Source organism: Aplidium turbinatum, chromosome 5, assembly GCF_918807975.1.
Source record: "Aplidium turbinatum chromosome 5, kaAplTurb1.1, whole genome shotgun sequence".
In the NCBI taxonomy this organism is placed as follows: Eukaryota; Metazoa; Chordata; class Ascidiacea; order Aplousobranchia; family Polyclinidae; genus Aplidium; species Aplidium turbinatum.
In genome coordinates this window covers 18006799-18020755 of record NC_137476.1, presented here as the reverse complement: position 1 = coordinate 18020755, position 13957 = coordinate 18006799, and positions in this window count along the sequence as shown.

The following is a 13957-nucleotide window of genomic DNA, read 5'->3' as shown; positions in this document are numbered from 1 at the left end:
TGGACACATAGAACAGCATGCCAGTATTGTAACATTAGTCAAAACCTAGACAGTAATTTCAGGCAATCAAACCCAGCGTAATAGAAGCCAATCAATGCCCATTTTGAATGCAAATGAAGCGACGATTTAGTTTCCATGTTTGGAGCCGAAAATGTGTATATTCTGCCAGTTGTAGTTGAAGGACTGTCCAAAATCATCAGGTTTGAAGAAATTCAGGACCAGGCACAGTGCTTCCACGCTGGAATCTTTGTTTAGTATTTCTTACTGGCTGCAGTTCCTCAGCTTTTATGTAGAAGAAAGTTACACTTGTAACAGCTTCAGAGTAGTATTGAAAGGCAGCTGCAGCAGTCAAAATTTGATTAGCAGTTGGTCTGCCTAGACTTTCGTTACCAAGCTTCCTTTTTACTACTCCACCAATCCCGTCATATGGAGATTTACCATGACTTGTGGCAAAAAATGACTAACTTGCATGCTCTGTGCCTGGTACTCGTGGATTCCATTACTTTAGTTCAAGTTCTTATTGGTTCTTTCAGTTTTAAGCGTGTATCAGATGATTCACAATTCACTGGCACGCATTGTTTCTTCGATGCAGCCCCAATGATAAACATCCAAGATCAATGTAAGTGTCATCTCTTATGTAGCATGTGCTTATGACGAACAGTGGTGGGTTGGGCTTGTTGAAATCGTGGACAAAGAAAAGAATGATGTTCTTGTCAATTTTATGCATCCTTGTGGCCCCTCCATCTTTCAATTGGCGTGGCCATGAAGATAAGTGTTACATGCACATTTCTTCAATCCTGATGATTTTCGACAGTCCTTCCACTACAACAGGCAGAATATACACATTTTCGGCTCCAAACATATAGAAACTGAATCGTCGCTTCATTTGCATTCAAGATGAGCATTGAGCATGATTGGCTTCTATTATGTTGGGTTTGATTGCCTGAAATTGCTGTCTAGGTCTTGACTAATGTTACAATAATGGCATGCTGTTCTATGTGTCCAAGTGTGCACTGTGCAACAACCTTTATTCATTTATATTTTTGGTTCCTCTCACAGTGCTTAGTTACTGTACATGCTAGAAATCGTGGTTTACAGTTTATTCGCATGCATGACAACTCGTGTTCAATTGTATATATAGTAATTTATGCTGCCTCTCACATGTTTAGCTACATGGTAGAAACCGTGGTTGTCGGTTTATTTACATGCATGGTGGCCCTTGTTCAATTGCGTTTTTATTCATTCCGATTGTTGCCCCTTACATGTTGTAATGGCTCTGCAGTGAGCATGTTTTGTCCAGTGTCACATAATGTTAAATGCAAAATGGGATGCACTAGTTATGCATGCAAAACTATACGTTTATTGAATCCTTTTCAATTGTATTTTATTGCAGAAAGTCACTTAAAACAATCTTTAATGTTTCATACTCTTCTTGGCACTAATAATCTTACAATGATATATGTATGTAATTTTACAATGATCAGTGCAGACAAAGCCTATATATAAATATTTCAATTCAGAAATGATAGCAGAAGTGTATACTGTATATATAGACTTCGACTTGTAGTTATATTTTTAGAATAGCGTGACTTTATTTTGCAATGTACTTTCTTTCTCAGATTGTTATGTATTTCTTAGATTGTTGCATGTAGCTCACTATACTATTAAGACTGTCGCTGTTCTTTAATGTAACTTCTGACAAATTAAAGTAACGCAATTGTACTGTGCACACTGTCCTACCAGTAGCAGCGAGACATGTTTGGAAAATGATATAATTATTTCCCACATCGGACAAGCTCATTACATCCTTTCGATGTATTAAACTCCTTCATCTTTATGTCTTCACTCCTTCACTTTGTATAATAATGTATTATAATATTATTCTTTGCTTGACATACAGTGGCATAGTAAGGGGGGGAGGGGCGGACCACTCAGTATGGGCTGACGAATTGTTAGTGATTAAAGTGGAATTATTGGAATAGGAGTCAGTTATCTACGTCAATATTAGTATTGAGAAAAAGGCTTGATTACAGTTCTGCTCATAAAATAGTTGTAATACAAGTAGTAGTAATGAAATCTAAAGTCTTATCCCAAAATTCCAAAAAAAAAAAATCCAATGTTTTTGACTATTTTAAAAATTCTGCATTTTTGTGCACAATTTTTATTATGAGGTTGTGAATTGTAAGTGCTTTAAAAGATATTTTTGGAATATAACATTTATGTTAATAATAATGATCAAAAAAATTTTGAAAAAAATGCGTGGCCGCATGGTGAAATTGGCCATGCTATCGAAGCACTACAAATGTTTATATCACAAAAAGTATCACTCCTAGCTCATTTTAACCTTCATTTTTGGAAAGCCCACCCCTGAAAATGGGGGGATAGATACAAATTTTATGAAGATTGGGCAACTAGGTCCCAAGATATAAGCATTTTTATGCGGCTCATTAAAAAAATCGCCACCTGGTGGTCAAACATTAAAATAGCAATAAAACAAAAACCGCTGAACTAATTTTGACAAAATTTGTGCCAAATAACTCAGAATTTGAAGCATTTTAAACTGTGAAAAAATGGGACAATTCTAAATTTTATGGTTCCATGGCCTGGATGAATTATAATGAAATGACCCTTATGTTCAGCACGCTCTTCCCGCTAATGCCCTGTTACAGCCAATAACATCGCATCAGAACTAGTGAAAAACTGGATCTACAAAATAGGCAACTGCAAGTTCTCCAAACTTGTAATGAGGAAAACGTCTGATCTCTGCATAATCCCAACACCAAACCAGGAAAGCATTTCTGGTGAAGTTACATCGGAGTTCATCACTGGCCTAGAATCAACTAAGATCAATAAGGCCCAGGCCTCGCAGTATCTGGCGGTCATGACCTCCGAAATGACCTCGACTGTCTGCCGAAGCCGACTCATTGGTCGGTCATAAATGACTGCCGCAAAACTCTTGACAAAAATAGAGCTACTGCAGCAAAAATATATTTTTAATTTGAATTGTTACAATTGTTTCTTAAACGCAAACAAATACGGAGCTGAAACAATAATAGTACGGTACAGGCAATTGCTTTAAAGGTCAGATTAGATTTAGCGTGGCGTGGTTAACGAGCTGATGGCAAAAGTAGCCGTTTTTACATCATTTCAACGCCTTGCAATGTTGCCTTGAAATAAGGTTGTCTGAACTTTTCGGCAGGATATGTATTCTAATTTTAACAATGAGGATTACTCCGTTACATTGATCGTTTGTTAGAAAGAAACGTCACAGAGAAGCAAGTCTCAGCTGGGTTCCCCACGTGTTTAGGCGAATTTGTCTGGACGGTCCTGAGCTGGAGATTTACGACCCCCGGCCCGCGCCGGCAGTAATCGCTTGGCACAACGATTCTATATATATATAACGCAAAAACCATGGAATAAGTGATCGTAGTTGCTTTTGTAGTAGGCTAAGGAAATTTGGATTGTTGTTTTCAATTGTGTTTATTGCGTCATACACGACTGACATTAACGCACTGATTTATTTGCAAATAATCTGCTCTCCAGTATACTTCGGGGTCGGTTAATTAAGCCATCAACCATTGCAGAGTTATTCTGTTGTAGAAAATCTTCTTCTACAAACACGACTACACAATACTGTAGTGTGATTTTGCGCAAAATCTACATGCAAAAAATATGTCCGGTTGAGATATTAAATATCCGCTGAAAGGGTCAGTCCGGTAGGACATGCTTGACCGCCGAAACAAATTTTGAGGCCTGAGGCCCCTGGTCCCGATAACATCTGCTCCGAACTTGTACTCCATGCTGGCACCCCCATGTACACTGTACAGTAGTTTGGCTGCGCAGATTCCTGTTTTCCTGCTTATGCCAACTAAAAATCCCCAAATCTTGGAGACGAGCCAAAGTAGTCGCGATCCTTAAGCCTCATAAGCCACAAGAGGTTCTGAAGAGTCATCGACCAATTATTATCTTCTGCATCTGATTTAAAATCTTCGAACATCTTATTTACACTCAAGCCGTACCAGTACCAGGAATTACAGGATCATCAAAAATTAATTAACGTTACAACTTCAAACAACTCTATTTAACATCAATATTTAGCGTTACAATGTTAATAAATTGAAAATTTCTCGATGCAGTTAAGTTTTGCAGTTAACGTCATGATTCTTTGATGTGTTTCTCTTGGACTGAGATTATGCAATTTTTGATTGATAATGATGTGCATTTGTCATTCAAGTATTTTTCACAAGCTTTGCTACACGCTTTCTTTATTTGTTTGTTTAACTTTAGGTATTCACTTTTATTCTGTTTTTTATCTTCTTTCTTTCATTATCTCTAAAATTTCTTCTGTCATCCAGCTTTATTAAACCATTACATTGGATTTATTAATTAAATCTTTGATAATGCTAAAACGTTCTTCTGTGTTCCTCGTTTCAGTTTTGTTTTCGGCATTACAGCTGTTATTTGCATTGTGAAAGCTTGTTGGAATTTCTCTCTAATGGTTTTGTCTTCTTTGCATGCGTTCCAGTTGAAGTGAATGGTTCTTTTCTTCTTTTTGCAGTCTTAATCTGAATTTTGCAACAACAGGATTGTGATCAATATCGCAGTCTGCCGATGGGAATGCATTTATATCAAAAATCAATGATCCAAATTTCGGTGGTACGATGACGTAGTCAATTTGATTATGTGTTTGGTCAATTGGGTTTTCCTTGTCCAAAGTTTCCTGGGATGTTTTTCAAAGGAAGTGTTTGTTATGCATAGTTTACTTTCTTGGCCTTTCTTTTCTTGGCACCTTGTCAAAGTCAAAACACGTGGTAACGAAAAAGCGAATGTTTATTATTTTCAATTCACGAGTTATTCAAACGCCCATTAGATTTTTTGTGATTTCAAACATGAAATCGATTTTAACAAACTTTATCGAGTTGAAACTACGACACAACGAACAATTATGTGAATACAGCTTAAAGAAAACATGCATTTTTCAAAACTGTCATTTGTGTTTTGCTTCAATAAGCACTGCATTGATATATATATATCTATTACACTCATCAATATACACTCCTGCGCCCTGCACTACCGTATATAGGCTACTCAAGTATAGGCGATCTCGTGTATAAGTCAAACCCCTAATTTTGAGTTGAAAATCGACTATATTTCCTTCTCCCGTATATATATAAGTCGAATAGCTTATTCCCGACACTACCATTTGACGGTTCATCTAAGTGTTGACATGGAAATTTTAAAGTAGATCGTAGAGTAACTTACGCTGCTGGAATAGTCACGTAACTATTCACGCAATATTAAGCAAACCAGCTAAATTAAACGCGTTATTTTCAACAAGGTCTTCCCACTGTGAGATCAATTATGATTCAACAGAACGCATTGTTTTGTTCGCAATGTGTGAGAATTAAATCGAAAATCGATAAAAAAAAGGTGTTTAAATGGTCTTGGTCGCAGATATTGCCTGCATGAACGACGTCTCTTACTGCTATTATAATCTAGCCTACCCATAGACACCTAAATCTATTTAAGGTGTCTATGAGCCATTGAGCCTACCTGACATTGTTTTATGCGGCCGCTAATGTTTGACATCGACTTCAACGATGATGAAATGTTACGTAATAAGAACGATTATATCCTACACGTAAAAATAAAAACATTGATCTCTTAAAATAGCTCTTTCTGCTGTTTTGTCTTGTGAGCTTTGCATATTGCTCAACAAGTGCATAAAGTTTAGAATTGGCAAGAAATCGTTAAATTTGAAAATTAAGTTTGAATCACTGCAAATCAACGTATTCAAAACGTTTGCTTCAGATGACGCCATTTCACAATCCGTAATCTACGTCAGCAATGATTTTGCCACAGTAAAAATGCGTTCATTTTGAAAACTGCCGAGCTGCCACCAAATAAACCTGCTTAAGCCTGAATAAAACTGATAGCGGGTTTCCACTCTGCTTGAGATCATGATTTTTTTAGTTTTATTTTGTTAACTTCACTGTCTTGATTGTTGTTATTCACTCGCACGAAAAGGTAATAAATGGTAATGAATCGGCTTGTTTTCCAACTGTTCCAATTATGAGCTAACAATATCAAAATTTTTACGACAAAGCGCATGCTTAAAACTAATCGTTTCAAGCAGCGGTTCTAATAAATTCGGTTTGCAACCTAGGTGTCAATATAAACAAGACAGTAAGCTTAATCAAAGACTATTTTAATTGAGTAAAATAGCGTTATGGTTATGACGTCATCACCTTTCTCGCCCCCGAAAGTTTTTTGAAAAGTTGGCGCCTATGTACGTCACGATGACGTAAGCACAAGAGCCGACGCAAAAATTTTAGTCAGTTCAAAGCCATACCGATGTGGATCAAGAAGATGCGATCTCCAAACAAGGTTTTTATTGCCACAGCAGACCATTCTTTGAGCATCAACAAAAAAAGACAAAATAATTTCAAAGTACAGACATAGAAATAAACTTAAATTAAAAAGCCATAAATAGTACAACCCTCTTATACCTTTGCCTTTGTTTTCAAATAATTAATTGCCCACTTTTTTGATGTTACAATTTTGTCACGCTTATAAATTCAATCTTTCACACAGTTTATTTTGTTGATTTGACATAACATATTTGCCATTTATTGCTATGTCATAATTAACAACTGTTCGTCATTTTTCGTCGATAAAGAATTTTGGACTTAATAATTTACGCTTTACTCGATTGCTTTCCATCAGTTAATTGCATTTCTACTTTTTCCTTCTCACATTTTATTTTTCAGTGTTGAGCCTGATGATTGCCACCTAGCATGAAATGCATGACTTAGCCAATTTAGTTTTTTCATAATTATTTATTAATTATAAATTACACACTTGTATATATTATGACATTATCTGAAAAAAAAACTCAACAATCTGTTTCACCCTTGTCCCTTGGTAGTATCTACAGAAAGTTCCTATTAAAGATATAAACAAAGTCAAATATTTCTCATAGTAAGGCTGCAATTTAAGATCCCTGTCTACAACACAGAATGCAGATTATTTTGATTTTACTTTAAAATCTAATTACTTACAGGAAGTAGTGTTCATGTGTACAGCATCACTTGGAAGATCAATGGAATTTAGATTGCATTTCACTATAAATAAATCTTTTTGTATGGATGGTACCAGTGTTATCGACAAATTGGCAGCAATTGCAAACAATAAAGCAATGCCCAACACAATTTTTATCTTTTGCATTCTGAAAGCAAATATTAAATGTCAATCATTGAACAATAAAATAGTAAGAAAGACACACATAAGATAAACATCACACAAAAATCATTACCCTAGTTCAGGGCTGCGATTTTTGCCTTTTTTGGTGACGAGGTCACTCGACACGCACCATCACTATTTGACAAACAAAAAAAATACGAAAAAAAAGGAAAAAACTGAGAGAGGACTAAACGTCGTCAGGTCGAGAAACAATCGAGGGGGGGGGGGCATCACGTGATGCAGTCATAAAAGTGCTGACTTACATAAACTTTCTTGCGCCAAGTACTTCAAAGCAAGGTCTAAAAGCGACGCTTCACACGAGAATCTCCCAAGGCGTCAGCGCCGCCATTTTGAACACTGCGAGAGAATGTTTTAATCGAAGTTCCAACGCCTGGCATCAAACATTTCGCAACACACGTTTCATGCTATTCAACACAACGGCTTTCTTTTATAGATGAAACAACCTAGGCTACGTTGAGTTGTCAACGTCTATGCCAGTTTGTATTTCGCCGTTTGAGCCAATTAACAATATTGCTCTGGTAAAATGACTGTTGGATACTTGCTATGAAAGTTTTTCACATGTAGAAAACAGCCTAGTTTCCGACCAGATGTTCAGAAATACAGATGAAAAAAGCCGCTATGTTTATGGAAAAGGGTTCTCTTCCAGAAAATTTTGAACACTGCGGGAAAATGCTTTGATCGAAGTTCTAACACCTGCCATCAAACATTTCGCCACACACGTTTTGTGCTTTTCAACACAACGGGTTTCTTTTATAGATAAAATAACCGAAGAAGGCTACTTTTAGTTGTCAACGTGTGTGCAAGTTTGTATTTATGTCTGACTTATGCACTTGTTGTTCCAAGATTGCAGAAATGTTTTGCAATGTGAATAAAGAATAGTAGACAGATAAACACGGTTGCAACTCGACTTCCTTCCACTAAAAGAGTTTCTGTGATTACGTAATGGGCGATTGTGCACATTCACAAAAGCACACAACCCAGCTAGCAAAACCCGTCGTTTTTACATTGATTCAACGTCTGCAGATGTTGAATGACATGTATAATAGGGTGTGGCACTGTGGCTGATGCCCCGACCTGAAGCAAAACACCCTCACTTTTTTTTTATAAGTGACACTTGGTATAAAAACAATATTTATGAAGTTTAAGACCAATCTATTAATGTTTAGGGGGTCCAGATTTGAATTGAAAATTAAGAAATTTGGTGGTTAATCGCCATAATCGGGTAGTTTTACAGTGCTACATAGTCCTTCATTTATCATGGTAAATTCTGTATTTAAGGTCATCTAGGCTCCACAGTTGCAATGTTTGACACAGTATTATTATTAATTATGTTTCATACTATTTTTTTTAACAAGTAGGGTTTTGCAAGCAGACAGACAAACACTATTTTGAGAAGTAATGTGGCAACCTATTGCAAAATATAGTCTAGGGTGCGGCTGATGCCCCGACCTGAAGCAAAACACCCTAACTTTTTTTTATAGGTGACACTTGGTACAAAAACAATATTTATGAAGTTTAAGACCAATCTATAAATGTTTAGGGGGTCCAGATTTGAGTTGAAAATTGAGAAATTTGGTACTTAATTGCCATAATCGTGTAGTTTTACAGTGCTACATAGTCTTTCATTTATCATGGTAAATTCTGTATTTAAGGTGATCTAGGCTCCACAGTTGCAATGTTTCACACTGTATGTTGTTCCTTTGCTATTATTATGTTCCATATTATTTTTTAACAAGTAAGGTTTTGCAAGCAGACAGCCAAACACTATCTTGAGAAGTAATGTGACAACCTATTGCAAAATATGCTTGATATGTAATTGCTGGAGAATGCAAGTATTAAGTAGTAGAACAACATAGTCTGTGTATTAGCCAGTACAATACACAACTTTTATTAAATGTGAGTGACTGAAATCTTCCTGGTCACCACTTGTCAGCTTTACCTTGAGAATCGCTAAAAGTAAAAACATGCCTATGTGATGTCATAATACCTTCAAGATGACTTACCACTGTTTAGCTCAGTCAAATACCTCCAGTTTCAGTCTAGTAAGTGCAGATCATTTCTAAGGCATTGTTCCCAGGTTCAGAATAAGGTTAAATGTAAGGAGTCGTTACAGAGCACTTCTCTTATATCAAGACAAGGCTCCTAACCATTTTAATTGTGACAACTTAGGAATGGTGAATTACCTTAGACATTTAGTATGCTATGTGGTGAAACATGCCTAGAATCGTATTTATCAATTACAAAATGCAGTCCAGAATCAATACGCGTAGTTTGTATTCAGTTGGTAGGCTGTTGTATCGAAAAAAAGTTTGCTAGGCCATCTCTTCTTATGCACATGACCCTCGGTATGTTGTACTCGCTACGGTTACCACAAAAGCAGATCAAGGTATCAAACGTAGCAAGTTACCATTACCAACCTACAAGCAAGTGATTTTCAAATTAATTCAAAAAATTTTATCAGGAAGGCAGGTAATTACAGTACAGTTGAGCAAGTTTTTACGTTTTACTTGTGAGCTAACATTTCTACAGTTGCAAAGCAAAAAAATGTCAGAAAAAATAATTTCTTTTTACAAGCAAGAATTTCAAATGAAGATTAAGAGAGACATGGGCAAACCACTAAAAAACATACAGGAACTTCAGAAAAAGCTTAGCAAAACCTTTCCTTTCTGGCCACGCAATGTAATGAAAAAAAAATAGCAATGAAGAAGACATGCTATTCCTTTTATCAGTATACAAGGCAACCGGGAAGCAAGCATGGCTGGAAAAGATAAAGTGTTAGAAGCAAAAGTTAAAAAGATCAGTACCAGGCCACAACAAGATAGACGAGTAGTAAAGGAGGAGACCCGAGTTAATGGCATAAATAATGCTATTGATTTAGAAGCTGAGGATGATGTGGACAACGAGCCATGCACATATTCAATGATTTGTGAGATAGAGGAAAAACACTCTCATGAAAGAAGATCAAAAACAGGAACAGCCATGTTCATTCCTCATGACATAATGAAATTTCCAGGATTAGTCTCTGCAGCAATCAGAAACAGCATTACACCAACTGCTTTATCTCTTACTCTCCATTGTATGGTTCAAGCCTATTCTGGAGATGCTTTGAAGCTAAATCTTCATCCATCTCAGTCACACAGATACAGAGTTGAAACAGCGCAACATACCTCATAAAAAATTCTCTCCGCATGGTCACTACCTGCTGTTGGTGCTGTACATTGGGATGGGAAGCTTCTGGAGACTTTAACCAGCAAGTAGAAGCAAGATGATAGGTTCCGAGTTTTGATATCTGGCATCGGTGGCATTAAATTGTTGGGTGTTCCAATAATTCCAACCCCATTCAACAGAAACAGCTGGAGCACTTGTGTCACAAGTTACTACGGTATGCAGTTGCTTGAAGATTGGCATTGCAAAGATTTTGTTACATTTCTTGTTTTTGACACAACAAGCTGTAATACAGGGCATTAAAACTGGTGCTTGTATACAACTTCAAGAAGATATAGGTCGCCCTTACTTTAGGCTGCGTGTAGGCACCATGTGGGTGAAGTAATTCTTTTTAAGGTGAAAACCTGTGGTGAAATGATATGTAATTATGTATCATAGAGCATTGAAACACAAATGTTAGAATGTCACTTCGTAATATCTAAAGTTTAACTCAAAAGCAACAAAGGAGAGCTTATATTAAATTTATTATGGTTAAAGTTTACACAGCACTGTGGTAAACGGCATTAAAAGTATAAAACACTGATTTTCTAGTGTCAGTTATGGTTTGTTCTGAACAGGGTATTCATTCAAAGAATTTGCAATCTGAAGACACCATTTTTGAAATTTTTTGCAAAGTATGCTTCACAGATTTCGCCTAAACTTAGTACGTTTGCCATAATTCTGCAAAAATTTCAGAAATTCCATTGCACGAAGTATGTAAAATTACCCCTAAATTGACACACTGGTTCTAAGTAAAACCTAAGCTGCTGTTCACAGCATAAAAACTATAATTTGCAATAACTTACAAAAATTAGCTGGTATCACATGAGCAATGAACATACAAAAATCACTCACATTTTTTTTTAAACATATATAAATCACTCAATTTAATGTCAAAATTGAAATTTGGGAGAATCGATAATCGTATAAAAGTTTGATTGCAATCTGGACCCCCTAGACCTTATTCAATTTTGCTGAAACTTCATATTTAAGCTTTGTAGACAAAGCCTCACTTCCAAAAAAAAGTTAGGGTTGCTACAATCAAGTTTTAAATTTTACGGGGCATCAGCCGCACCCTAAAATATACTGCATGTAATTGCTGGAGAATGCAAGTATTAAGCAGTAAAACAGCATAATCTGTGTATTAACCACCAGTACAACACACAACTTTTATTAAATGTGAGTGACTGAAATCTTCCTGGTCACTACTTGTCAGCTTTACTTTGAGAATCGTTAAAAGTGAAAACATGCCTCTGTGATGTGATTATACCTTCAAAATGACTTACCACTATTCAGCTCAGTCAAACACCTTCAGTTTTAGCCTAGTATGTGCAGATCATTTCTAAGGCATTGTTCCCGGGTTCAGAATAAGGTTAAATGTAAGGAGTCGTTACAGAGTCAGACTTAAGTTATTGGTTGAACTAGAGTCACTATCGTTGGTCCTTTAATATTTTTTTGTTTCTTTCCACTTCTCCTTTATCAAGACAAGGCTCGTAACCATTCTAATTGTGATGGTGAATTACCTTGGACATTTAGTATGTTATGTGATGAAACATTCATAGAATCGTATTTATCAATTGCAGATCAGAATCAATACGTGTAGTTTGTATTCAGTTGGTAGGCAATTCAATCGAAAAAAAAAAGTTTGCTAGGCTATGTCTTCTCATACACAACATGATCCTCGGTATTTTCTGCTCACTACAGTTCCCACAAAAGCAGATCAATATATCAAAGGTAGCAAGTTACCAACCTACAAACAAGTGATTTGCAGTTTCATGGCTTATAAGGAAGAACTGACAAGCTCAGATGAAAGTAATTCAAACACGGTTATCAGGGAGGCAGGTAATTGTACTGTTGAGCAAGTTTTTATGTTTTACTTGCGAGCTAACATTCCTACAGTTGCAAAGCAAAAAATGTCAGAAAAACTCATTTCTTTTTACAAGCAAGAATTTCAAATGCTGATGAAGATTAGTAGAGACCAGAGAGACAAAGGCAAACCACTAAAAAATATACAGGAATTTCAGAAAAAGTTTAACGAAACCTTTCCTTTCTGGCCACGCAATGTAATGGAAAAAATTAGCAATGAAGAACGCAGGCTATTCCTTATCAGTATGCAAGGCAACAGAGAAGCAAGTATGGCTGGAAAAGATAAAGTGTTAGAAGCAAAAGTTAAAAAGATCAGCACCAGGCGACAACAGCATGATAGACGATTAGCAAAGGAGGAGGCCCGAGTTAATGACATAAATACAGCTATTGATTTAGAAGCTGAGGATGACGTGGACAACGAGCCATGCACATCTTCAATGATTTGTGAGTCCAAACTGACGACCAATGCAAACAGCTAAATTTTGCCATTGTTTCGCGTCGCATTAATTTCATGGTGCTCCGCGACCTAATTAAATGCGAGTGAGACAAAGAGGAAAGCGAGAAAAGAATTTAATTACGGTGCACAATAATGTACAGTACAGTAATAACGCGCTCAACAGCTTAACTGAAGAACACAGATACTTTTGACTGCGTTTAGCTTGCAAGTGTCTTGTCAACCAAGTAGTCATACATTTTTGATAGTGAGCTTGAGAATTCACCACTGTCTTCTTGGCATAACATATATAGTCCGACAGAAGTATGACTGAACCTGGAAATTTTATGCAAAGTTTTTTTTTTATTGATTTTGGTAGCCTAGGGTCTACTCTTTCAGAATCTGCCGGGTGCACTCCGCGCACCCTTGAGCGTTTTGAGAAATTCAAGATGGCGTCCAAAATGGCCGCCGTTTCAGATAACTCCCTGTAACTCAGTTAGTATTTGACCTAGGATGATAAGTTTGGTGTCTAACCATATGTTTTGAGGGGCAAGGAATACATTGAAACTATTTATTTGACTGGTTGGGGATTGCATCATGTAGAAATGCAACAATGCCGCCAATAGGGTTGCCATATTACAAAACTCAAACAAAAACAAACAAATTCACTTGTATTTGGTCCAGAATAATAATTTTGCTGTCTATCCATATGTTTCGTTGACAAGGAATCCATTTAAGGAATTAAAACAGTTGCATATGAATTACATCAGAGGAAAATCCAAAATGGCTGCTGATATATTTGTTGAATACTTACAGAAAATCATTATTTCTGCGACTTTGCTTGTGAAATACCATCTAACATATAACATCACCCACAAACGTCACCATTAGTTATCACAAATGTTACCATTAGTAATGTACAAGCCTCTCTCGCGGTCACAGGAGTTGTGGTTATCATCTCGTCATTAAGCACCTAGTCCATAAATCTGTGACGTTGTCCAATTGAATTAAAATGGTAAGTAAGAGTCTGGCTGCAACCTGCAGCATATCACACACAGAATTTTGTGCATTTTAAACCATCCCTTGTGCAGCTGCAAGAAAGTGTTCTGCAGAGGTTGTCACTCTTGCATCCACATCTGGTCATGCGCATGACAGTTTCTGGGGCGAGTTCAACATTTGCGGGAAGGAGGA